Raw genomic sequence first — 27,551 nt, 5'->3', positions numbered from 1 at the left:
TCTTGAATGTTGAGTAGTTCTGGATAAGACGCAGATCACAGGGGAGTGCATTCCATAGTCGCATGGCTGAGATGGAGAATGACGCGGAGAAAGATTTTGTGTTACGTAAAGGTACAGTCAAGATGCTAGACGTATCCGATCTGGTATTGCGATTGTAGAATGATGGTAGGTGTTTAATGTGAGAAGATAAGTATTGGGGGCACCAGTGGCTAAGAAATCGATGAAGTAAGCACATTGTGTGGAGATCGCATGCCTTATGTGGGCCTATCCAAACTAGCTGGGAGTATGAAGGACTGATATGATCATACAACCGAATATTGCACACGTATCTAACACAAGCATTCATCACTAGCTCGAGGCATCTAGAATTTTCACTATTTGTGCCGTGTTGAACTACATCACAGTAGTAAAGATTAGGCAAGACTAGTGTTTGGACTAATTTTTGTTTAACGTGGATTAGAAATATTTTTCTAAATTTTTGAATTTGCATGTTGAGAGGAGAGCGATTACCGGCAAGCTGTGACTGTTTGTTCTTCCCAGTTTAGGTGTTCATCCAAGATTATTCCAAGGTCTTTTACTGTTTTTTGGTATGGTAGTTGGGTACCATTGAGGATTATTTTAGGGGCTGTTTCGCGAGAGTACCGGCTGATTAACTTTGGATGAGATATAAGTATGACCTGGGATTTCTTGGGGTTTAGTTTCAGACCTAGGTTCTGTGCCCATAGAGAAACAGAGCAAAGATCTGCGTTCATACTCGCTACTGCGTCAGCAATGTTTTTGGGGCTTGCACTTATGTACAGTTGGATGTCGTCGGCATATAGATGGTAGTTGCAGTAGTGGATCACTGAAGAAATATCATTAATGTACAGTGAGAAGAGTAGTGGACCAAGGACGGAGCCTTGGGGAACTCCAGAGCGCACGTTTTTCTATGATGACTTTTCCGACCCACAAATGACTTGTTGACTTCTGTTTTTGAGGTAGCTGTCGAACCAGTGTATTGCGCTGTTTGAGAAGTTCAGCTGTTTCATTTTAATTAGTAATATATCGAAGTCAATCTTGTAGCACAGGAGCTGGAAAAATAATTACTGAAATTAGATTTAAACAACCAAAGAATGGTTACAGTTTATTTTTCCTGTTCATATCTTTCAAAAAGTCTTCATTGAAATCTCCACAGACAACTATTTGTTTCTTCTTGTCTGACAGGTAGCTCAATAATGCACCTAGATTTCTCATAAATTGAAAGTTTCCTAGAGGGGATCTGTAGACTATTACAATTACCAATGAGTATTCTGCAGTAACAACTCACAAGCACATGTTTCCATGTTCTGATCTACGCGATAACTATTTGTTTCAATATTTTTGCCTTTATGTCCAACTTCTACACATCGCAGACTATCAGGAATAGTAACACAACTAAAAAATACAATACCTAAAAAAAATCAACTCGAAGAATTCTATACAACTTCTACTGAAACAGAGTACACTCTTCAGTCACATTAATGTGACCACCTGTCTGAAGCCTTATTAACCACTTTTTAAGTGCGGACCGTTGCGCGACGTCCAGGAAGAGAGTCAATGATGTACTGGAAGGTACCGTCTGGGATGTAGATCCATGCCTAAGCAAGTTCCGGTTGATGATCCATTGCGCGAACATCCCGATCGATGTGGTTTCACAGGTCCTCGACTGGGTTTAAATCCGGTGAGTCTGGTAGCCATGGTAGTGCGGAAAACTCATCTTAGCTGTTCTTCGAATCGAGCGCGTACACTGCTAGCTGTGACACATTGCACTGTCTTGCTGGTAGATGCCATCTTGCCGAGGAAAAACGAACTACATGTAGGGGTGAACATGGTAACTAAGGACAGATACATACTAGTGTTGATCCATTGTGGCTTGCAAAACGACAAGATCACCCAGAGAATGCTCTCTGTCCTGGATCCTTCCGATGATTGTTGCAAGGTTTTTGCTTTCAGAGGTTTCGTGTCGTACACGCCAGCGGCCATCTGTGCGATGGAACATAAATCGTGATTCATCTGAAAAGGCCGCCTCTCAGTGGACACTCAGTGGCGATATTGGCGTACAAACTCCAACCTTCGTCGCCAGTGAACAGCAGTCAGCATGGTTGCTTGAACCAGGCGCCTACTGAGGAGGCCCATACGCGGTTGAGTTCGCTGTACCGTCGTTGACGACACACTGTTGGTAGCGTCTCGGTACATCTACAGGGTAAAAAGTATCTAAACCGACAAACTCTGGGGGGTTGTAGGGGACATCAAAACAAATATTTTCCCTAATGTCATTTTTTCCTATGATGAGTATTTAAACCGGTAGAGGAAGATTTCTCTGCCGACAAATTAATTAAACCAAAAAAAGTCCAGAGAGGACATATCTGGGGATAGAGCAGGCCATGGTACAGGACCACTTCTGCCAATCCACGTTTCTGGGAACCGTCGGTCCAGGAATCGACGCACACGACGACTGAAATGTGCCGGCACCCCGTCATGTTGGAACCACATGCGTTGTCTTGTAGGGAGCGAGACGTTTTCCAGCAATTCTGGCAATGCTCTGGCGAGAAAATTGTAATAGTGCCTGCCATTTAATGGCCTAGGTAGCAGATACGGTCCGGTTAAACAGTCCCCAACATTAACGAAGAACCGCACTTGATGAGCGCTAGTAACTGTGGCAAGTGGGTTACCCTCACTCCAAACATGCGAATTGTGCACGTTGAAGACTCCATGACGCCTGAACGTTGCTTCATCGTAAACAACACAGAGGATGGAAATGGACGTTAACAACTCCTCTCGCCTGATTCGTCCCCATGTTACGTGCAGTTGCACGAGTGCTGATTGAAGGATCCCACTCCACATGCTGAAAGACAGCTTCCTCAAATTACAACGCTCTTGCCGTGCAACGACGTCCCTGTCCAGGTAATCTGCTAAGTGACCCGGTCTCACGCAGACGTTGGTAAACAGCAGCAAAGGTCGCATGATGCGGGATACGGCGTTTAGGATATTGTTGTTGATAAACCCGCTGTGCAGCTCGTCCGTTGTGGTGCGCTACGTAGTACGCACCAACCATATCAGTGTACTCACTCCAGGTGTATCGCTCCATTAGTAAACAGAGACAATGCACTACTACACTGGTAGACAGCAGTTGCCTACAACTGAAGAGCATAATATGCGCTCTAACGACCGAAGATCGTAATACGGCCTCTAACAACTGAAGAGAGTAATACTGCTTCCGCCGGTTTAAATACTCCTCATAGGAAAAAATGGCATTAGGGAAAAATATTTGTTTTGGTGTCCCCTACAACCTCTCAGAGTTTGTCGGTTTAAGTACTATTCACACTGTAGAGTGTCAGTTGCGCAACAATTGTATGTCTATTCGCTCGTAAACATCTGTGCACCTGAAACTTCCTGGCAGATTAAAACTGTGTGCCCGTCCAAGACTCGAACTCGGGACATTTGCCTTTCGCGGGCAAGTGCTCTACCATCTGAGCTACTGAAGCATGACTCACGCCCGGTACTCACAGCTTTACTTCTGCCAGTATCTCGTCTCCTACCTTCCAAACTTTACAGAAGCTCTCCTGCGAACCTTGCAGAACTAGCGCTCCTGAAAGAAAGGATATTGCGGAGACATGGCTTAGCCACAGCCTGGGGGATGTTTCCGGAATGAGATTTTGACTCTGCAGCGGAGTGTGTGCTGATATGAAACTTCCTGGTGGATTAAAACTGTGTGTAGAACTGAGACTCGAAATCGAGACCTTTGCCTTTCGCGGGTAAGTGCTCTACCATCTGAGCCACCGAAGCACGACTCACGCCCGGTTCTCACAGCTTTACTTCTGGCAGTATCTCGTTTCCTACCTTCCAAACTTTACAGAAGCTCTCCTGCGAACCTTGCAGAACTAGCGCTCCTGAAAGAAAGGATATTGCGGAGACATGGCTTAGCCACAGCCTGGGGGATGTTTCCGGAATGAGATTTTGACTCTGCAGCGGAGTGTGTGCTGATATGAAACTTCCTGGTGGATTAAAACTGTGTGTAGAACTGAGACTCGAACTCGGGACCTTTGCCTTTCGCGGGTAAGTGCTCTACCATCTGAGCCACCGAAGCACGACTCACGCCCGGTTCTCACAGCTTTACTTCTGGCAGTATCTCGTTTCCTACCTTCCAAACTTTACAGAAGCTCTCCTGCGAACTTTGCATTCTGAAAACATCCCCCAGGCTGTGGCTAAGCCATGTATCCGCAATATCCTTTCCTTCAGGAGTGCTAGTTCTGCAAGTTTCGCAGGAGAGCTTCTGTAAAGTTTGGAAGGTAGGAGACGAGATACTGGCAGGAGTAAAGCTGTGAGTACCGGCCGTGAGTCGTGCTTCGGTAGCTCAGATGGTAGAGCACTTGCCCGCGAAAGGCAAAGGTCCCGAGTTCGAGTCTCAGTTCTACAAACATTTTTAATCCACCAGGAAGTTTCATATCAGCACACACTCCGCTGCAGAGTCAAAATCTCATTCTGGATCTGTGCACCTGTTTTCACCCCCGCCGTCCACGACCCTCGGTGCACCACAGATGCCTCGGAGCCAGTTGTGGATAGCCCAATTTTTCCATGCACGGTATGCTTTAACCAAGGCGGCGAAAGAGCAGTTTGCAAGCATCCACCGTTGGCCCGAACGCCAGTGATCATGCCCTTCAGGACGTCGGATAAGTCGCTCCATTTCCGCGTAACGACGACTGCACTTTCTTCCGAATTTCCCTGGCATGCTTTACATACCCTCTACTGCTAATGCTGCCACGTGCCGTCGGGAGTGGTTACCGCACGTTGATGTCCAACGTAGGTGGTGGCGACATTAATGTGACTGGACCATGTTTCCACTTAATTTCAATAGGTATTTTTGGCAGTAAATTCCATTATATCCTGTGTAGAAGTATTCTGAACATGTAGTTGTGCTCTCGTTGTGCAGTGCGTAGATAACAGTTTGTAATTCTCAATATTTAACTATCCCATTCCGTATCTTACATGGTGTTGAGAGGCACTGAACATCTATCAATTCAGAATTTTCCACATCTTCTAGGCATACAAGAAGCTGACCTATCTTGTTTTTCAATCCCCTAATATTGTGATGAGACAAATCAATATTATTTTTCTGGAAACTGTCACATATGACATAGCCATATTCTGTAATTTCTTTCAGTATTCTAACCTGGCTCTAGCCTTAAAAACATGCCCCTCTGACTCCTGTAATCACAGGCATTTTGTCTTGTGTGCCTCTAACTCTCCCCCCCCCTCCCTCCCCCGCCCCTATCTCCTCCTTTCACACATTCTTTAAGATGCTCAGCAATCTGTCCTTCCCCGTTCAGGTCGGGCCATGGTTTGTGTGTACCAGTCTCCCAACTGCAGCAACAAGCATAGACCTGCAGTGACATCGCCTGATTTAATTCGACTATATTTTATTAGCTTTGTTTTGTTTTTGTTGACGTTAATCTTATAAGCTTTTTGCAAGACACTATCCATTCCGATGATCCGCTCTTCCAAGTCCTTTGCCGTCTCTGAAAGAATTACGTCATCAAAAAACCTCACAGATTTCATTTTTTCTTCTTGAAATTTAATTCATTCTAGAAACTTTTCTTTCGTTTCCTTCACTGCTTGTTCAATGTACAGATTGAATACCACCGGGCTAGGCTACAGCTTTGTCTCACTCCCTCCCCAACCACTGCTTCTTTTACATACCCCTCGACTCTTATAACTGTCGTCTGGTTTCTGTACTAGTTGTAAACAGCCTTCCGTTCCCTATATTTTATCCCTTCTGCCTTCAGAATTTGAAAGAGAGTATTCCAGTCAACATTGCCAGAAGCTTTCTCTAAATGTGCAAATGACACATGTGTGTTTACCATACTCAAACATAGCTTAAAAAGGTAAGTCATAGGGTCAGATTTGCATTGTTTGTTCCTACATTTTTCCGTAATCCAAACTGACTTTATCCGAGATCGGCTCCTATCAGTTTTTGTTTTGCTTAGTACTGACTTGCCATGTGAGCTCTTGATACACAGGCGGTTCTTTTTTCCTCTCTAGAGTTCTATTTAATTTTCCCATTGGCGGCTTCTACGAGGGCGTGCTGAATGGTAAAGCCTCCGAATTTTTATGTGAATCTCTTAAAGCTTTTTAAACAAAACAAATGTTATTAACATTCTACATCTTTATTCTTCCTGTCTACATGTTTATTTCTCAACGTAGTCGCCCTGGCGACGAACACATTTCTCCCAACGCGAGACCAGTTTGTTGATCCAGTCACTGTACAATGTTTGACTCTGTCGACGGAGGCGCAACCTCACCTCTGCTTGCACTGTTTCATCACAACCAAAATTAAATCCTCGAAGGTGTACGTTAAGTTCTGGAAGCAGATGAAAAGCGGATGGGGCCACGTCGGGACTGTATGGAGGACGATCGAGGACAGTGAACCCAAGGCGTCAAATTGCAGCGGATGTCGCAGCTCTCGTGTGGGGTCTGGCGTTGTCATGCTGAACGAGAGGGTGCTCCAAGTGTGGACGAACTCTTCGAATTCCTGAAACTCCATTACAGCACGATGTTTCTCTCGCACCAACCTCGTTACGTTTTACATTGCCATATTGCGCACTAGAATTCAGAGCCGTCTAGCGACAGAGGGTCGCAACCTGCGTCAGCGGAGCGGGAAAGTCGACCGAGTAATACGCATGACATTTAACACCTCAACCGATATTGACAACAGAATAAAAATTTCGGAGGAATTACTTTTAGTACGCCCTCGTATCTTTCTCCCTTGTCCGAGAATATTGTTCGTTAATGGCCTCTTGTGGATCCATTACGCTACTGTGAGGGTACCAGTAAGTCATTTGTTCGTCAGTATAGAATTAAAAGTGGTGAACTGGAAGGCGGCCTCAGGCTCACTTTTACACGGGCGTGTCTATCGTGATTGTTCACTTTGATTCTCTTTTGTTTAGTATTTTTTATCTGGCAGTAGAAGACCATTAGGTGCAAGTCTGTAATTTCCAAAAGTAAAAATGTTTTAGGTCTTATTTTGAAAAGTCACACACTAACAGTCCTATCTCTCTGTACATACAAGTGCCTTTTGCGTATAAAACTATAAAAATATAACTAACAAAATACTTGACAATCATCAAGGATCGCTGTACCTAAAAGTAGGCTTAGAAAAACACAGTGTAGTCGTGAAGATCTAGATATAAATCTAATTAATATCGTATCTTCTTGGGTACTAAGTTTCTTTAAGAATAAACCCAATAATGGGTGAATGATGGAGATATTTACACACTCGAAGAGTCTGAAAAGTGTTCAAAAAATGGTTCAGATGGTTCTGAGTACTATGGGACTTAACATCTGAGGTCATCAGCCCTCTAGAACGTAGAACTACATAAACCTAACTAATCTAAGGACATCACACACATCCATGCCCGACGCAGGACTCGAACCTGAGACCGTAGCGGTCGCGCGGTTCCAGACTGAAGCGCCTAGAGCCGTTCGGCCACAGCGGCCGGCCAAAGTGTTCAAAAGGTAATCTAAATTGTTAAAACATGCATCAGAGTAATTGTACTATGTGTATACTTTAGTAAATAGTGTGTAAATAATATGAAACCACGGTTTTTCCATGTCAAACCCTAGCGTAAAAGTTGTTTTTAAATTACTCATGAAGACATCGATTGAGTGTAAAAGCTGAGTGATAGATGAATAAAAAAGATAAAATTAAATTCAAAACACTTCACAGCATTGAAGTTCATAAATGGACTGAAGACATAGGGATACGTTTCTAGAATTTCTTCTATTTACTAAAGAAGTATGCCTTTCTGGTACGTGTATTACCTGCTCTCGATTAAAAATAATCGTCGACCATTGCATTTCCATCTTTATTTTCTGTTTTTCTACACATTATTTTCCTCATCTATAGAGACGAGTGAGATGATCAACTGATCATGGTATATGATTCAAAAATTTTCTGCTCATGCTTCAGTAGTTAGGATGGAGATCGTACTTACTCAGATATCTAAATATACATCTCCAGTTTTACTGATTTCGAAAAACAAATGAAACAACCTTATAGCTCAGGTTAAATCATCTCATTATTTCATTGTTTACCACAGTTCACGATACACAATATAGGGAAGAAACCTCCTGCATTTTTTAACGGACATTCATGACTGCTTTCGCAAGATATGTCTGCAACATTCGGTTGTTCGATTATACCAGTCCTTGATATGCTCAGTCAGGTTGGATTAGACCGGATAGGCGACGTGATTTTCTCTGCTCTGTTTTCTTTATCGCTTTCTTAATCACTGATGTTCTCAGTACCTCTCCTCACACATCAGATGCCTGTCATCATTCCACAACTACAACAGCAGAACGGATGCATCCAGCATCTTGGCTGTACCTTTGTACAACAATTAATATTTCTTCACGTCGTTCTGCATTTTAGCCACAAGACTGAGTAATCTTCGTTTTATCCAAAAGCACTGTGCATTCAAGAGGTGATTTAAGCTTTATCTGTTATCAACGGCATGGTTTCCCTCTAGGCATGTCCCATCTTCTTCCTTTCTGTCCAACAGGAAATCAGCCATCCTTTTCATATTGTTAACTATCTAAGCTTTTCATACACTTTTCTATCATTGTTTCCTTCCTTAATTTGTCTACTAATATTGCTACAACATTTCTCGCTCTTCCTCTGATCACATTGATTCCTTCTGAACTGTCGTCATAATGCCATTGCTCATATGAACAAGAATTAAATTGCTTAATACATTGTTAATAAGACACATTTCTTAAATTACGAGTATTCATTAATGTACATATTAGCATTATTATTTATTATTATTATTTTCGATTATTCCCATTTAAGAGAGCGTTTGAACTTGAATTCCTTTATGATGATTGTTTATGTTTTTTCTGAGCCCAAATTTTCTTCAAGTGTTCACTGTGTTGTTTCTTTCGCTCCGCTGTCCATTTGCATCCTTGTCTCTTCTGTGTTGTGGTGTCAAATTTATGTTTTTTGATGGTGTTCCTGAATTTAGTTCTATTTTCTGCATCGTTTACTGTTATGTGTGCTTGTCTGAGGTCCTCTTCATCTTCTTTTATCCATTTTGTTTTTCCCCTGCCTGAGTTGATGACTTTAAGAATTCGCTTTGAAATTCTGTTTTCATTCATCCTGTGGATATGTCCGTAGAACTGCATTCTTCTTTTCCTTATTGTATCCGTAATTTTGTCTGTGTATTTATATAATTCTGATGTTGGTCTCTTCTTCCAGATTCCTTGCTCTTGTATTGGGCCAAAAATTTTCCTGAGAATTTTCCTTTCGTGTTTCTCTATTTCTTTGATTTTAGTTTGCCCACCTATTTGTGTTGTTTCAGATGCATACAGTGCCACCGGAAGTACGACAGTGTTGTAGTGCCTCAATTTTGCGTTAATGCATATGGACTTTTTGTTATAATAGTTCCACGTGAGTTTATATGCTTTCTGTAGTTTTTTAAATCTTTCCTCATTGGCCTTTAGGTTGATCCCTGTTGGCTGGATGATTTCTCCCAGGTACTTAAAATGTGATTTTCCCATGGGTTGTCACAATAGGCAATTTGTCTTGTGGCACTCTTTCTGTGTACTGGGTTTTCTCATATGAGATTTACAGGCCAGTTTTTTGTGCAATTTCGTGTAACTTCTCTATGGCGTTAGTGGCTTCTTTTCTATTATTTGTGAGGATTGCAAGGTCATCCGCAAAAGCTAAACACTTCACATTGAATCTATTGTCTTTTCTAATGCCAATTTGGATTCTTTTGGCTTCTTTTTCCCATGTTCTGATAATTTTTTCAAGGATGATATTAAAGAGTAATGGTGAAAGTCCGTCACCCTGTCGCACTCCAGTTTGAATTTCAAATGGTTCCGAGATATCACCCATAAATTTAACCTTAGAGACTGTGTCAGTTAATGTTTCCCGAATGATTGCTCTTGTCTTTCTGTCAATGCTGAACTCTTCCAGCGTCTTGCAGAGCGCTAATCTGTCTATTGAGGCGTAGGCCTTTTTAAAATCTACAAAAGTAACCACTGTATTTCGGGTATTTCTCATCTGGAGAATCATTTTCAGATTCCATATCTGCTCTATGCATGATCGTCCCTTGCGAAAACCAGCCTGGTATTCTCGTATTTGTGGGTCAGCTTGTTCTTCTAATCTATTCATGAGAACTTTTGATAGGATTTTATATGTGACCGGTACGAGTGAGATACCCCTGTAATTATTTGGTTCAGTTTTGTCGCCTTTTTTGTGGAGTGGATGGATGAGAGCGCATTTTCATTCAGAAGGGATCTGTTCTGTTTCCCAAATGTTTAATATGATTTTGTGTATTTTTCCTGTTAATCTTTCATCATTTAGTTTCCATTGTTCTGCAATAATTCCATCTTCTCCTGGGGCTCTATTGTTTATGAGTGTCTTGATAATTTCTATTATTTCATTGATGTTTGGCGGTTTAGCGTCAGGATTTTGTGTAGACGTCTCATAGTGAATATGCTCTGTAGGTCTTTCGCAGTTGAGAAGTTTGTTGAAATAGTCTGCGAAGATTTGGCAGTTATTCTTCGTGTTAGTTTCTAATGAACCATCCGGTTTCTTGAAACAAAGATGGGGTGGCTGGTATCCTGAAATATGTTCTTTAAACTTCTTATAAAAATTCCTGATGTTGTTCTTCTTAAAGTCTTGTTCTATCTCATCTAGTCGCCGTTTGTCATAATTTCTTTTTTCCCTCCGAATAGTTTTCGATGTTTGTTTTCGGATTACTAGAAATTGTTGCCATTTTTCTGATGTTTAGCGACTATTGAAGTTTTTCCAGGCATTGGTCCTTTCTTCTATTGCTTGGTCACATATTATATTCCACCACCTGTGTTTTCTCCTTCTCGGAGGTTGACCCAATTTCATCGTAGATTTGAGGACGTAAACAAGTTCTGTCCAGTTTGTGGTGTTTGTCTACTAATTTCCTGTAAGATATTTTCCTTGTTCAGTTTTATGTATTCGGGGTCTGGTCTCAGCACTTTGTTTAGTTTTGGTCTTTTTCTATTGGGTTGTAATCTGGTCTTTATCTGTAGAAGATGGTGGTCTGAGACAAAAAATCCTCTTCTTGTTTTCACATTCAGAATTTCTGCTGTGTCACTCTTGGAGATGGCCACATGGTCTATCTGGAAGTCACCCAACATTGTGTTGGGCGACTTCCAAGTATACAGTTTCTTATAGGGTTTTTTTAATTATTATTATTATATTATTATATTCATTATGTATTGCTCGTATACTACACAAATTGTAAAGCTGACTCACTAGGGACATGTGATTAGATGTAAGAGGGGGCCCAAAAGCCCTCCTAATTTTCCATGTAAAAGAAATGCGTAAATAAATAAATCTAGTCTCATGCAAGCAATTTGCTCACGAAGTAAGCAGTATTGGAACAACAAAAATGACAGAAACAATGCCTATGGTGGTTCCTCATACACAAAGAAGGTAGTATATTGCTTCTGGAGGGAGCGCTATGGGATGCCCGATGGATGAACTGGCTGTTCTTGTGTCGTCAGCGTTTTCGGCACTCATAGAGTGTGTGTTACAGGTCGCGAGACAGTGACGTACAGAGGGCGCTGCAGCACGACAATGGCTGCCACCACTGATGGAGACAGCGTGGAGCGCAAGGAAGACGCACAGCGATGGTAAGTCCTTCTCTCTCAAGTCGACAGCTACGATGCTGTCTCCGAACTGGACGAGAAAGAGAGGCGAGGAAGCCACTACACGAAGGCCATCACCTGCTATATCAAGGACGTCGAAACTACGGCGATAGTAGCACACAGAACGGAAAATAAGTCACTCCAAGAAGCCAGGCTAAGACCGTGTAGCCTTGTCTCTGGCTTTGATAATGGCCTCGATTCGGCGAAGAAGGGAGTCCACAAGTTTCTTCAGGTGTGCCATACCAACCTGCTACCACTCACCGATGATAAGCTCCGGCAGGGCTACGAAACTGCGCAGTATTGACTGTCACGTTACACCCACTGTTCCCAATAGTCCCAGATATAACCTATGGGATTAAGATCAGGTGATTTAGAGGACCAGTCGTGTTGCAAACAGTGCCTCGGTGCCACTTAAACTAGGGCTGTTGATAGAATATCGATATATCGATATTAATACACAAAATATCGATTCATACAGGCGATGTTACTCCCACCGATATACCGATATCAAAATTGGGATATCGAGTGCCGATATTTTTATTTTATGTTATATTTTTTTCACAGTTTTCGCTCAATATTTGAATTTCTTCTTTTGAAATTGTATTTGAACGTAATTTTACGTTCACTGTATGAAGGAATCTTATTACTTTTTCAGCCTTCATCACCTCCAACCTTTCTCTTTGACTGTGTGAAGCAACTACATGTGGCGCAAAAGTGGTAGTCCGACTGCCCTGTTGCCCAGTCTAACGAAATAGCACACCAGTTAAAAAACCTTTAATAGGTTCCACAACGAAACATTGTCTCGAAATTTGGTAGATAATCCGAAGAAATTCTGGTCGTATGTAAAGTACACAAGCGGCAAGACGCAGTCAATACCTTCGCTGCGCAGTGCCGATGGTACTGTTATCGACGACTGTGCCGCTAAAGCGGAGTTATTGAACGCAGTTTTCCGAAATTCCTTCGCCAGGGAAGACGAATGGAATATTCCAGAATTTGAAACACGAACATATGCTAGCATGAGTTTCTTAGAAGTAGATACCTTAGGGGTTGCGAAGCAACTCAAATCGCTTGATACGGGCAAGTCTTCAGGTCCAGATTGTATACCGATTAGGTTCCTTTCAGATTACGCTGATACTATAGCTCCCTACTTAGCACTCATATACAACCGCCCGCTCACCGATAGATCTGTACCTACAGATTGGAAAATTGCGCAGGTCGCACCAGTGTTCAAGAAGGGTAGTAGGAGTAATCCATTTAACTACAGACCTATATCATTGACGTCGGTTTGCAGGAGGGTTTTGGAGCATATACTGTATTCAAACATCATCAATCACCTCGAAGGGAACGATCTATTGACACGTAATCAGCATGGCTTCAGAAAACATCGCTCTTGTGCAACGCAGCTAGCTCTTTATTCGCACGAAGTAATGGCCGCTATCGACAGGGGATCTCAGGTTGATTCCGTATTTCTGGATTTCCGTAAAGCTTTTGACACCGTTCCTCACAAGCGACTTCTAATCAATCTGCGCAGCTATGGGGTATCGTCTCAGTTGTGCGACTGGATTCGTGATTTCCTGTCAGGAAGGTCGCAGTTCGTAGTAATAGACGGCAAATCATCAAGTAAAACTGAAGTGATATCAGGTATTCCCCAGGGAAGCGTCCTGGGACCTCTGCTGTTCCTGATCTATATAAATGACCTGGGTGACAATCTGAGCAGTTCTCTTAGGTTGTTCGCAGATGATGCTGTAATTTACCGTCTAGTAAGGTCATCCGAAGACTAGTATCAGCTGCAAAGCGATTTAGAAAAGATTGCTGTATGGTGTGGCAGGTAGCAGTTGACGCTAAATAACGAAAAGTGTGAGATGATCCACATGAGTTCCAAAAGAAATCCGTTGGAATTCGATTACTCGATAAATAGTACAATTCTCAAGGCTGTCAATTCAACTAAGTACCTGGGTGTTAAAATTACGAACAACTTCAGTTGGAAGGACCACATAGATAATATTGTTGAGAAGGCGAGCCAAAGGTTGCGTTTCATTGGCAGGACACTTAGAAGATGCAACAAGTCCACTAAAGAGACAGCTTACACTGCACTCGTTCGTCCTCTGTTAGAATATTGCTGCGCGGTGTGGGATTATAGTTTTAGAATGATTCCACCTTCTTTCCCTTTCTTGAAAGGCTCGTTTTTCTTTCAATCATACTGTTTATTTCGATCCGTGGTAGTCTGAAATCACGAGTTTGTGGCTTTTTCATGAGCTTTTTTGTTAATCTGTTTCCGTACTCGTTGAATATCGTTTTTATGTGGCTCCTCACTCACTGTTGTCCAGCTGGATTGCTTTCTCTATCACTTCTTGTTTGATATCCAGAATAAGGTAAGACAGTCATTTCTTTGGGGAACGGGAAAATGGTTGATGGTATCCAGCGTTTCAGCAGAAAAATCTGGAAACTAGCTTTGGGTACAGATACTGATACGTCGTATTTTAGTAGGTAGGTTGCAAGTCACTTGTAGCAACAAGGACACATTAGTCTCTGGTACAGTAGAAGACTGCATCTGCCAGATTACAGTTCTATCCAGCGTATCAATTTCTTCCTCTAATGGGCGCGTTTGATGAGTTGCTCTTCTGAGGCAGAGTTTTCCTGCCATCACGAGCCTTCTGCCAATTGCGAACTATGTCGACTATCCCAGCCACCTTCGCTCATCACTATACCATTCTCTGACGTGCGTCAACTGTTTAATATATACGGGTGCAGTAGTTTTGTGAAACACTACTTCTGTAACAATGTAGTGTCAATTCCTTTATTGCGCTATTTGTATTTTTTCCCAATTTGCGAAAAAAAGTGTATTTAGCGGAATCGTCTCGGACAGGTGCTCAGAATTCAGATTTTGTTCCTTAATCTTTAGACACCAACACACCAGCACGCGTGGCTGTCTCCGGTCCCCGCTGCGCTGCGTCTCACGAACGGTCTGCTACTGCGACCTAATGGCTTCCTGAATGCTGTAATTACTCTACGTCACAGTCTGAGCAGAGTGCTGAACAGGGCCTCCCAGCTTGGCGTTTACCTTTTGTGGCTGACATGGAGGGAGAACAATAGGCACTTTCATTATTGTGTCGATATTTAGTTTAGTTTTATTTTTAGTTATGTCATGTTCTGTAGATCATTTTCCCGATTATTTTAGCGATATGATGTGGAACAAGTCAGATTACAAGATATATATACACAGTGAATAGTGCAAATATTAATATTACTGAAATTTTTTGTTCTACACATGCAACTACATTTAGAGGTACTTTTTTTCTTACCGTTTTTGAAACAGAAACTCGTCCATGGAGTAGAAGGAGTTGTCCAAAAGAAATGATTTTAAGGTAGATTTAAAACTTGATACGCTACCTGCCTGACACTTTATGCTGTTGGGCATATGATCAAAGATTTTCGTTGGTGAATAATGTACTCCTTTTTGAGCAACTAACAGCTTCAATAACGGATAGGAAAGGTAATTTTTCCCTCTAGTGTTGTCATATATTTTGGTGGTCGAGAAACAACTTATCAAAAGTGCCATTTTCGCTACTAGTAATGACGTTCCGACCTTCAGGATTTCTTAACATTCGTTTTACCTTCGCTCCCTGTATTTATATGTAATGGTTTATGATTAAATCTGTATTTTGTAGAACCTTACGATTTCCTAATTCTGCCCCTAATAATATCTGGTTTAACTTTTTACCCACAGGACAAGTGGTATAAATCTCGCCTGTGCCCAGAGGCGCCAACGAACGTCCACACCTTGGTGTTGATGCTAAAGGTAGCCAGTGTAAACTGTAGTGACGGAAGAAATTTGTCACTGCTAGTATTTAACTGTAAAGAAATTGAAGGGAAGGCAAATTTTCCGACCACCAAAATATATTATGACGTCACGGGCTGCGTTCCATGCGCTAACAAGACATCTTATGGGGTGCAGACAAGTGAGGCTGTTGTTAGTGACCCACCCGTCGGACTTGGATATTAAGTTCGGCCATCCTTAGACGTTCTCATTGATGAGTGGGTGAAATTGGTGTATTTTTCATAACGATCATTAACAAAAGACCCGCTGCGTCGTGATTTCCTCCTGAAAAGTTCCATTAGTGTTAAACACTCCCAATATTCATTGCATTGTACTCATATCACTCTTCACCTGCAGGAATGGCTTTTTTCTGCTCAAAAAGTATACTGGCATAAAGATACAGTTTCAGTCAGAGTATCCCAGAGGCATGGAACCACTTTGGCTGTGCTCGGTCAAGGTGATTATGGCGTAACGCTTTTATATTCCATTAGTGTACTTTTCTTAATGAGTTACAAGTTGTACCATAGTTTAGGATGCACCAACAACAATAGAAATCAAATGAATCATCCCTGATTTTTCAATGTGTCACAAAGATATCCTTGGGAAAAGTTTATAGCCTCTATAATTAGTAAACGTACCAGACCGGCTGTTGTTGCTTCGCTAGTGTCCACCTCCACACAGAGATAGGAGAATGATGGCAAAAAAAGTACAACTGGAAGATGGTGGTAACTCCAAAGAGCTTTTAGCTTCGACCATGCACAACAATCTAGCAACACAAATGCATAAAACAGTGTGAGCTTATTGAGGCTTTTTTGGGTTGTCTATCAGCATCTAGTAAGGACAGCTGACAAAATATTAGTAACCTCCTTAAAAAGCACACTCGCCACTTTAGAGCACCGTAGATGGTACGAAACTGGTACCAGGGAGATGTGTGATCCATCCTCCAACACTGACGTAACTAGTGACAGTGACGTCACCCGTATTTAGTCCTCAGTTGTATGGAATCAAAGGGGTAAGGTGGATCGACATTGAAAGTTGACAGGATGACAGAGAGGGACTGGCTTGTTTTGATGTACCCGTGACTACGCCGTGACTGAAGTTGCCCGATTAGTTAGTGTATCAGTGTGGACTCTACAACGTGTCCATAACGAATGGTGTGCCACTCTCTAGCGTGTAACACGGCGTAAGAACAGTAATCATAAAAGTATCTTAACCGAGAAGGACCAGAGGTTAGTGTAACCCTGTCAATGACAGTCGGTTTCAAACCTGACAGGAATCACTGGTATCGGAGGATGCAAGTCTATCCCCACCAGTTAACGAGTGCATACAATGCATATGTGGACTCGGGTACCTAGCAGAGGGCCATTGCCCAAGCAGCACAGAAAGTGGAAAGTAGCTGACTGTAGGCGATGTGGTCCTACGAGTCCCATTTTCTCTCTTTTCGAATAATGCAAGGCGTCGACGCACCGGCGGTCCAATTAGGCGTTTGGTGAGTCCAGTTGAGGCCAGAGGTGGTTCTGTGATCTTTTGGTGATGGTTTCTTCAACATAATTTTAGCTCACTCGTTCAGGTTACAGTCAACGCGAAGCAGAATATTTACTTAATCATTCTCATTAACCAAGTGTTACCATTTTCTCTACACCTTCGTGATGCTTATGCTGTGGATCCTCCCGCCTTCCAAGCTAAAGTCTGCACGCAGACGTTTCTGGTTTGAGGTAGGACTGTTCATATTTTTAAAAATATGGGGAGTCTGATATATGGAGATTTAAAAAACTATCATTTTCGGCTCTCGATATAATTAACCCTTTCATGGGCAAAATTATTGAGCAGTTTTTTTAATGAATGGAGAGCAGATAGTAGTTAACAGATAGGTATATTAATCATACATAATATCACATTTGCTCCAACTGTGAAAGTGAGGTCACACAACAAAGTGTGAAGTATTCTTCCCACTTCCCTTCCTTGGAGTTAAATGACAAAAACAACTTTTTCAATAAATGTTATATTTATTTGATAAATTTACTTCTCTTGTTACAATGATTGTTCACAATTACTTGCCATCAAATTTTCTGAAACATGGGTCTATGCAAAGTGATATTTGACAATACGTACACAGTGAGTGCTCTTTTCCGCAGCTTTGGTACTACAATGACGGCACGTCCAGTAGGTTTCTCCTAAAATGGATTGATGCTCTCCTACAGCCACATGACGAAAATCATGATGTACTTTACCCCTTTTTGCCAGAAAGATAGTTTTTTGTCCACGCCTTTTTTGGGATGAGAAGCAAGCAATCAATTGTCTGGCTAGATGGATCCTGTATGAGAGCTGATCATGTTGTCCACTTCCTCTTTTACTTATTTTCCACAGGATAAAACTGTTCACTGGAGCAACGTCCACCAGGAAATAAAATATTTTGTGCCACCATTTTACAGAACGTCTGCCAATAGCATACCTTTCTTGTAATTGATCTAACTTATCGACACCACCCATTATTTTGTTGCATTCTGCCACAACTTCAGGACAAAAAATCTCTGTACTAGTACCATCCTTGTTTTTCCTTTTCGCTGTGGCTGTTTCTCATGGGTCATGAATTGAGGACAGGAATGTGACTGGACGGTTATCCATCCATTTCACGGCAGAAATGGATCCTTTTGTTTCAAACTGGCATTCTTCTCGTTCCAATTTTACGTTTTCCTTCATAAATTTGGGTAAATCAAAAGTATTTACCTTATACTATAGCTTTGAGGGAAAAAATCACAAAATGTCACGCACACAGCACTGAAAGGCTCCTCTATAGAGCAACACTCAGTTATTACAGTGCCTCTGCGCGAAGGTACAGCAAAAACGGCAGTAACTTCCGACTGGAAGTAGTACCCTATACTGTTCACTAGGTGGCAGCACCGTACAGAGGTGGGAACTGTGAATCCCACAGGACTAGGAGCGAGTTCATTGTAGTGGGAAGCATGTTTCCCACAGCTGACGAAAGGATTAAAAGAAGTATCGATATATCGACACAAAAAGTATCAAAGTACCTTCCAATAAAAATATCGACTGCACATTGTAAATACACTGCCGGTTTTAGATCTGTACATTTAAGTATTGAGTTATTATTAGACATCCCATACATCGACAAGGAGGCAGCCTGCCTATCCCCCTTAGAGCAATAACTGAAAGGAACCCGATGCACGTTCATGATTGGCGATAGCAACTTTTTCAATAATGGTAAGTGCACGTACGTGGCACAATAAAAGGTGTTCGATGGGTCCGTTGTTCGGTTTCGTCATATATCGGATTTGTCCGGAACACTTCATGTCGACTTCCCTTTTTTTTTTTTTTTTTTTTTCATTTCTGCAAACACTAGCGGCCTAGCAGTTGCGGTATCAAAATTGCGTGGTGAAGTTAAACCTTGCCGTTTCTGTTGGTACCGCCGAGCGCTGATTACGACAGCATTTGCCTTCACACCTCTCTGCCCTTCTCTGAGACCAGTCTCGTCATTTAGAATTTTGTTCGTAATTTTCAGCAACTGTTTTTGAAGAAATCTACATCTACATCTACATGAGTACTCTGCAATTCACATTTAAGTGCTTGGCAGAGGGTTCATCGAACCACAATCATACTATCTCTCTACTATTCCACTCCCGAACAGCACGCGGGAAAAACGAACACCTAAACCTTTCTGTTCGAGCTCTGATTTCTCTTATTTTATTTTGATGATCATTCCTACCTATGTAGGTTGGGCTCAACAAAATATTTTCGCATTCGGAAGAGAAATGTGGTGACTGAAATTTCGTAAAAAGGTCTCGCCGCGACGAAAAACGTCTATGCTGTAATGACTTCCATCCCAACTCGTGTATCATATCTGCCACACTCTCTCCCCTATAACGCGATAATACAAAACGAGCTGCCCTTCTTTGCACCCTCTCGATGTCCTCCGTCAATCCCACCTGGTAAGGATCCCACACCGCGCAGCAATATTCTAACAGAGGACGAACGAGTGCAGTGTAAGCTGTCTCTTTAGTGGACTTGTTGCATCTTCTAAGTGTCCTGCCAATGAAACGCAACCTTTGGCTCGCCTTCTCAACAATATTATCTATGTGTAGTTTCATGAAGTTCCGGCAGGTGGCGGCGCTATACGTAACCTTGAAAATAGTGTCTGTGCGTTCCAAGCAGAGCGCTGTCATTGAGGCCTTTTTTGCGCGGAAAACCAGGCATCGTGGATATTCACAGCACTTGCTGAATGTCAACGGGGACCTGGAAGTGAACAAAAGCACGTTGAGTCGTTGGGCAAGGCGTCTGCAACAAGGTCACGGAACCCTGTCAGATCTTCTGCGTGCCGGCTGGCCGCACACAGCTTTGGCTCCTGCAACACTGGAACGTGCAGATACTCTCATTCGATGTGATCGTCAGTTCACAAACACCTCACTGCTCAACTAGACGTTTCTGTTGGTAGTGCTGGGACACACGTCCACCAGTTGGGATACTCAAAGGCGTGTGCTCGCTATGTTCCTCGCCTTCCAACCTCATCTGCTTGGCTCACTGAACGTTGCATTCCGCAGGAAGCAGTACTTGAATAATGGAGAGGTTATTGACGCAGCAAGATTTTGACTCCAACGTCAGCCAGTACAGTGGTACCACCACGTAGACCAGAAGACTGATGCGGGCCATCCGAGTAAGGTGGTGTAAGGCCGTCGTGTTGCACAGAAATTATGTTGAAAAGTAGAGTTTTGTAGCCGAAAGAGTGGGGAATAATCTTGTGCACTGGAATCCTAAATAACGAAAGAAATTTATTGAACACCCCTCATAATAATGAGATTCAGCTATGGTCCATTTTGTAGTAATTTGTATCGAATCAAAAGTTATTGAGTCTCCATCTTGAGTGTGACGGGACATCAATTGGAGATCTGAACCATGCGCTTTTTTTTTCCTGCTAGAGACATTGTAGTCAACATAAAAATTTACTGAAAATTTTAGCAAAGTCTGGCCAACAGCTGCCAAGTGCTCTCGACCATTTGACGATATGAGAGTGTATAATACTCTATTGGCCATTACAATTGCTACACCAGGAAGAAATGCAGATAATAAACGGGTATTCATTGGACAAATATATTATAATAGAACTGACATGTGATTACATTTTCACGCAGTTTGGGTGCATAGATCCTGAGAAATTCGTACGCAGAACAACCACCTCTGGCCGTAATAACGGTCTTGATACGCCTGGGCATTGAGTCAAACAGAGCTTGGTTCGCGTGTACCGGTACAGCTTCCCGTGCAGCTTCAACACGATACCACATTTCATGAGGAGTAGTGACTGGCGTATTGTGACGAGCCAGTTGCTCGGCCACCATTGATCAGACGTTTTCAATTGGTGAGAGATCTGGAGAATGTGCTGGCCAGGGCAGCAGTCGAACATTTTCTGTATCCAGAAAGGCCCGTACAGGACTCCCAACATGCGATCATGCATTATCCTACTGAAATGAAGGGTTTCGCAGGGATCGAATGAAGGGTAGAGCCACGGGTCGTAACACATCTGAAATGTAACGTCTACTGTTCAAAGTACCGTCAATGCGAACAAGAGGTGGCCGAGACGTGTAACCAATGGCACCGCATACCATCACGCCGGGTGATACGCAAGTATGGCGATGACGAAAACACGCTTCCAATGTGCGTTCAACGCGATTCGCAAACACGGATGCGACCATCATGATGCTTTAAACAGAACCTGGATTCATCCGAAAAAGTGACGTTTTGCCACTCGTCCACCCAGGTTCGTCGTTGAGTACACTATCGCAGGCGCTCCTGACTGTGATGCAGCGTCAAGGGTAACCGCAGCCACGGTCTCCGAGCTGATAGTCCATGCTGCTGCAAGCGTCGTCGAACTATTCGTGCAGATGGTTGTTGTCTTGCAAATGTCCCCATCTGTTGACTCAGGGATGGAGACGTGGCTGCACGATCCGTAACAGCCTGTCGTCTCGACTCCTAGTGATACGAGGCCGTTGGGACCAGCACGGTGTTCCGTATTACCCTCCTGAACCCACCGATTCCATTTTCTGCTAACAGTCATTGGATCTCGACCAACGCGAGCAGCAATGTCGCGATACGATAAACCGCAATCGCGATAGGCTACAAGCCGACCTTTATCATAGTCGGAAACGTGATGGTACATATTTCTCCTCCTTACATGAGGCATCAAAACAACGTTTCACCAGGCAACGCCGGTCAACTGCTGTTTGTGTATGAGAAATCGGTTGTAAGCTTTCCTCGTGTCAGCACGTTGTAGGTGTCGCCACCGGCGCCAACCTTGTGTGAATGCTCTGAAAAGCTAATCATTTGCATATCACAGCATCTTCTTCCTGTCGGTTAAATTTGGCGTCTGTAGCGGTCATCATCATGGTGTAGCAATTTTAATGGCCAGTAGCCTAGAATAGTTTCTTTTTATGTGAATGTATTATATTTAAACAAAACTGCTATATAAGAAGGAAAACCAAATTTTGTAACATATTTTTCTTATTAAGTTTTATAAAACGTCAATGACTGTATGGTCAATACAATTAAATACCAAAATAAATAAATAAAAGTGATAGCCGAATAATATCAAGCACCAGCTGCGCTACAAACTGATATGGAGCGCCACAGCCTCTTTATTCGTTAATTAAACTCAGGAAAATATGACCTAAAGGTTACATGGTGCTCCTTCTGTTGTTTAGGTTCACCACTTAAGTTTCAGCAACTCGAAGATTCAGAAAATTATGAAACCGCGACCCTTCATAACTACGATGAGTCTTGCTGCAACCACTGAGAAGGTGACATCTTCGAGTACTGTGCCTAAAGTCTTCACACCGCTGACCGAAATTTCATGAATACATCCCAACGAAACGAAAAACGCCTTTGTTTCAATGACTGCTACTTCTCCTCGTTTAGCGCATCCGTGACTCTCTCTCCAGGGAACTTCTTGCAGAGAAAGCAAATAAAATGCTCGTGTAAGTTTACAGTTGGTCAATAAACAATAAACTGAATTTACACACACGTTGATACAATCATACACACAAACTCACACACACAAGACAGCTGTCGTTGGCTGTTCTAGCTGGAATTTTTTTTTATTTAAATTGGGAGGAACAACCCTTTGCGGTTTGGAAGACAGTGAAAAACACAGGAAAGAATAAAAGCAAATAGTGCAACCATAATTCCCGTATAATAAAGAAAAAAATTATGAATGAAATGTGATTATTTTAAACTTCAGATTACGACCGGATCGCTTAATACACCAGTAAATGGTGCAATGTTGCAGTTTTGAGAAACACACAATAAAAGCACCAGACGCTACTTAGGATACGACCACAAGATATCCACAATGTTCGAAACTGGGCACAGGCAAGTTAGCGTGATATCACGGGGAAGTATCACCGCTGTGAACCATGGAAGTAGAAATGCGGTGAACCTAATGTTCTGGGCTACATGAGGTGACAGATATCGGCTTCAAGTTTGTGACGTAATGACAACTCCCTACTTTATTTTACCGTCATGCTACCTCGTGGTCTACGATAAATGCAGGCCTGAGCGCACGTCTGTCTGCCGTCAGCAGTGTAGTATTCGTGGCCGACGACAAACACTTACCAAAACCCTTTGGTGAAATCTTTGACAATGTAGCAGGGAAGCTTTTAGCAACGAACGTTGACAGAAGTTAAAGTGAGGGCCGTTGTTTACATGTCGCTTCGCTTCATTTAGTACATTTAAGCTATAAAATGGCGAAGTACATTTGGTGCGTGGCTACTACCACAGTGATTATTGCAAAGCATGAAGACTACGAAATCCTTCATAACACAAAGCACGCTGACGACTAAAACAGTAATAAGCGTTTCAATCTTACAAAGAAATAGCTACAGCAATCCATTGCATTCGAAGTTGCTGCGCTCTCGATGAATTTAAGCTTACATGTAAAAATAAAGGATGTGGAAGGAGATGTAGATGTGAACAGCCAAGACTGTTCAAAGTGTACAGAAGTGAAATAAATGTATTTATTTACTTCCTAAATAACCTAACTTAACCTTCATAAATTACTCCTTAGGTGATTTATGTATTGGTTCGCATTTTTCTTGAATAATACGTAAAATGGTACACTGAGACATTCGAGTACTATATTGCCTGTTGCTAAAATCCTTAGCTTAACTAGGAGACAGATCTTCATTAGGAATAGTATTCGAGATCTAAATAATAAAACACTGCATCAATCACGTACTTATTTCAAGTTTTACACTATGCTTCGCGAAAATTGATTCTCATTATAAAGTACAAATATTTACGTAGGTATTTACGTGATGTTTCGGAAAATTGAACAAAAGAAACATGTTCGATTGCAGTTAACCATAAAAGCACAACTGTACGACAATAGAGGCAAAACAACACACATATAAACACCACATATATTATGTATGTAAATATTTCCTATTGATAATGAGAATAAATTCTCGAAACGCGTTACACTGAGCATGAAAATATATGTACGGGTAACTAGTGCAGCGTTTAATTATTTAGATCATGGATGACATAGTTGTAGGCTTTCTGAAAACATCGAATACGATGAATGAAATTAAGAAACGGCATTTCTTAAATGAACATCGTGTACGCAAATATGGGGACCACTTTCATGTGGGCAACTGAAATGTTTGTTCGCCCATTCCCAAATAAATTTCGTTGTTCTTTATATCTCCGCACTGTAACTTACGAAGGAAATTTTGGTGAACATTTCGGGTTTCTCTTCTCGCTGCTCACCGTTTCACCCAGAATCGTTTCAACTTCTTTTCAAGCGATGCATTCGCCACCAACATTTATGCTATTGTAGATCCGATTAACTGTCCGACATCCATTCCCGAACACCTACGGCATCACAAAAAACTTACGATCGTGTAATAGCTTCAGTGAAGTAGTTTGATTAAAGAAGTTTGACGAAATCTTTGACAACGATCTTTGTGAAAGATCTATAGTGTAATATGGGCCTCAGGCTTCATGCATTTGTATCGGTCGGGGTTAACATTGCACTGCTGATGTCGCACAGACGTGCGCTTAGGCCTGTATTTATCGTTTGGCACGATGCTTCCTCCAATGACGTCGTGACAAACACAAAATTTCCAGAAGTAAAGATCGATTCTCAGCAGGTGTCAACAGCAAGGATTCTTGCAAACAGAATATCATCGTCCTTTTATGCCCTTAGAGACCTGTCATCAGTTCGTAACAGCCAGTGTGTTTTAGTTAGTGGTACATAGTACTCATATGTACCCTCAACTCTTCGATATGGAATTCTGAGAAACAAACAAAAGCACACGATATGAACACAGTTTTCAAACTACACAAAAAAGCCATAGTAGCGATAACCAAAAATAATAGTCGAAATCATTGTAAGGATCTGTTCAAAACACTGAGGATTTTAACTGAACCGTGTGAGTATATTTATCAATCGATTATTTACATATAAAATAACATTGATAGCTACTGCTCAAACATCTCCTTCCATGACCACAGTACACCGTCTAGATTGAACATACGTTTACTTAGAAGAATAAACATAAAACTCAAAACAGCATTTTCTACCAAGGAATAGAATTGCGCAATAAATTGTACAATAAAATGCGCTTAGAAATTAAAGCGGTAATTAAAACGAGCTTATTTAAAAAGGCAGTAAAAAATACTTGTTAAGCAATACATTCTATACAGTGAGAAATAACTTAGTTCAAACGAAGTACAGGTTTGTTGAGACATGTGACATATGTAAATAATAATAATAATAATAAACATCTATAATTTCACATGACGCTTCCACACCATGATATTTTTCTTTTCTGGTAAACCTTGCTCTCATAGCTATGCACTGTATAATACTAGCACCTTATTCACATTTTCAACTCACCTTCTCACTCGTTATAGAGGGATGCTAATTCACTTTTTCAGGCTAGCAAATGGTAAGTTGCTGGACATAAAATGAGGAAAAAAACCATCGGCGCTATGGAACTGATGCCAGCTGATAGTATATATAGCGTCACACTATGTGGTTCTTTGCAAACAGGCTCTCATTAAACTTTGACAAAACACAGTATATACCGGTCCACACAGTAAATGGAATTACACCATTTCTAACTATATCGTGTCTCCCTACCACTTTCGCGCAACGACGCTCTGAGCGTGTTTTTTAGGGAACCTGGGACCTGTTGCTGGTAAGGAGACGCCAGAACACACATGACATGTAGAATTCAGAAGAGTTCAGTGAGACTAGAGATGATATAATCAAATGCTTAATGATCTCAGCGTCAGCTCCACTGCACTCCCTGTAAAAGAATCTTAATACTAACTAAATTTAGTGGAAAGGGTTCAAGGCTTTCCTATTTTTAGTTAGCTGGTAAAATAACGTCGAAAAATCAGTTAAGTTTACCATTGGTAACTTTATTCTACTCACAAAACATCATTTATAAATTTCACTATTGATAAAAGGAAATGTCTTAATACAGGATGGTAAAAACCAACTGCGTTCAACAAAAATGTGAACGAATATTCCCTGAATGGGTTTCCAAGTTCTACAATCGATCGAAGGATGACCTATGCCATATCACATCTATAATCTAGGTTTAATTTAAGTTTCACAAAAGAGAAAACTATCAAAATGGTCTACAGTGACCCTCAATTCTCTTTAATTACTTATTTAACTTGTCGTAAATTACAGTGGCCGATGTGGCTTCTCAATAACTATATAAAAGAAAAATGATCGCGTTTCAGATCTTTTCTTCAAGTGGCAAATGTGAACACCATGAGTTTTAATTAACGATCTGCACTAGTATTAAGCAAAAAGGGGTGTAACAGCTGAGTCTTCTGCAGTTCTGAGTGAAGCCTTATGCGCTCAAAAATGCGGCATCGCGTGCGTTCATTACCTTGTCGGTGTTTAAGCAGCGTCAGGGCGGCAGCGGCCGGCGCAGCAGCCATCCAGCTCGCCGTCTCGGAACCAGCTCTTCTCTTAACTTCTCCTTACTACAATTTACCGAAGTTAGTTTAAAAAAACTATCTGGCTATGTTTTCATCTGACCAATCAGGGTCTCAATGTTAACCTTAAGCTCCGCCTACAAAAATTCTGTCTATCCAATGAGAAACGTTACACTTTTCGTGGTGGGGCAATTTTTTTTAAAGTTTGCAACGTAACAGAGACGCTAAAAAGTCTCACGCTAAAACCTGCAGCTGGTGTGGTCCTTTTAGCGTTATCGTGAGATCTATACTGTTCTTCTGGAGGGCTCTAGCCTTTAACATGGGCTGGGTGTTGTCATTGACGTACCTGAGACGCGAAACAGTCTCACGCTAAAACGTGCGGGTGGTGAGTCGTACAGGTAGTCTGGCCCCTCCTCCCTTATCGTAGGGCCTTCTAGCTTAACACGGTTCTGCTCTCGGCTTCTGTCCTCGTTTCTCCCCTCAGAACTGCGTCTGCCTCACGGTGGGAAGGTACGACATGCATTTAGGCATTCTTGTGTTAGTCTGTGGTATTCCATTTGCTCACTCGTTACTCGTATTACTTTGGTTAATTTAATGTCACGATTTATTCGGAGCTATGTGACATACTACTGGATTTGCTTATCATGTCAGGGTTTTCATGTAAGGTATTGGATTTGCCTGACACCTTACACATTAATAATTATAGACTTCGATCAGAAATCGGTAGCTAAGGCAGAATATTCAAAATTTCTAGGTGTATGCATTGATGAGGGGTTGAACTGGAAACAAAAACACACTGAGGATCTTTCAGCTACTTATGCTGTTAGGGTCATTCCAAATTTTGGCGATATACATCTGAGTAAATTAGCTTACCACGCCTATTTTCATTCTCTGCTTTCGTATGGCATCATATTCTGGGGTAACTCATCATTGAGTAAAAGAGTGTTCATTGCACAAAAGTGTGTAATCAGAATAATTGCTGGAGCTCATCCAAGATCATCCTGCAGACACTTATTTAAAGAGCTAGACATCTTCACTGTAGCCTCACAATATATATATT

General features: G+C 41.8%; 1 protein-coding gene across 2 annotated transcripts in view; it reads left to right on the top strand.

Annotated features, from left to right (window-relative positions):
• LOC126335119 (vesicular glutamate transporter 2.2-like) overlaps nucleotides 1-27,551 on the top strand; it is a 169,485-nt gene that overhangs the window by 79,232 nt on the left and 62,702 nt on the right. The window contains exon 2 of one of the 2 annotated variants that reach the window (XM_049998073.1): nucleotides 11,598-11,694. The exons of the other annotated variant lie outside the window; for it this stretch is intronic. The gene's annotated coding sequence lies outside the window, so the exon portion shown is untranslated. The remainder of the gene's footprint in view (nucleotides 1-11,597; nucleotides 11,695-27,551) is intronic. 2 annotated transcript variants of the gene reach the window in all.

Source organism: Schistocerca gregaria, chromosome 2 (genome assembly GCF_023897955.1).
Source record: "Schistocerca gregaria isolate iqSchGreg1 chromosome 2, iqSchGreg1.2, whole genome shotgun sequence".
NCBI lineage: Eukaryota > Metazoa > Arthropoda > Insecta > Orthoptera > Acrididae > Schistocerca > Schistocerca gregaria.
Note: the sequence above shows the minus strand (reverse complement) of the source record. Positions and strands in the feature narration are given on the sequence as shown.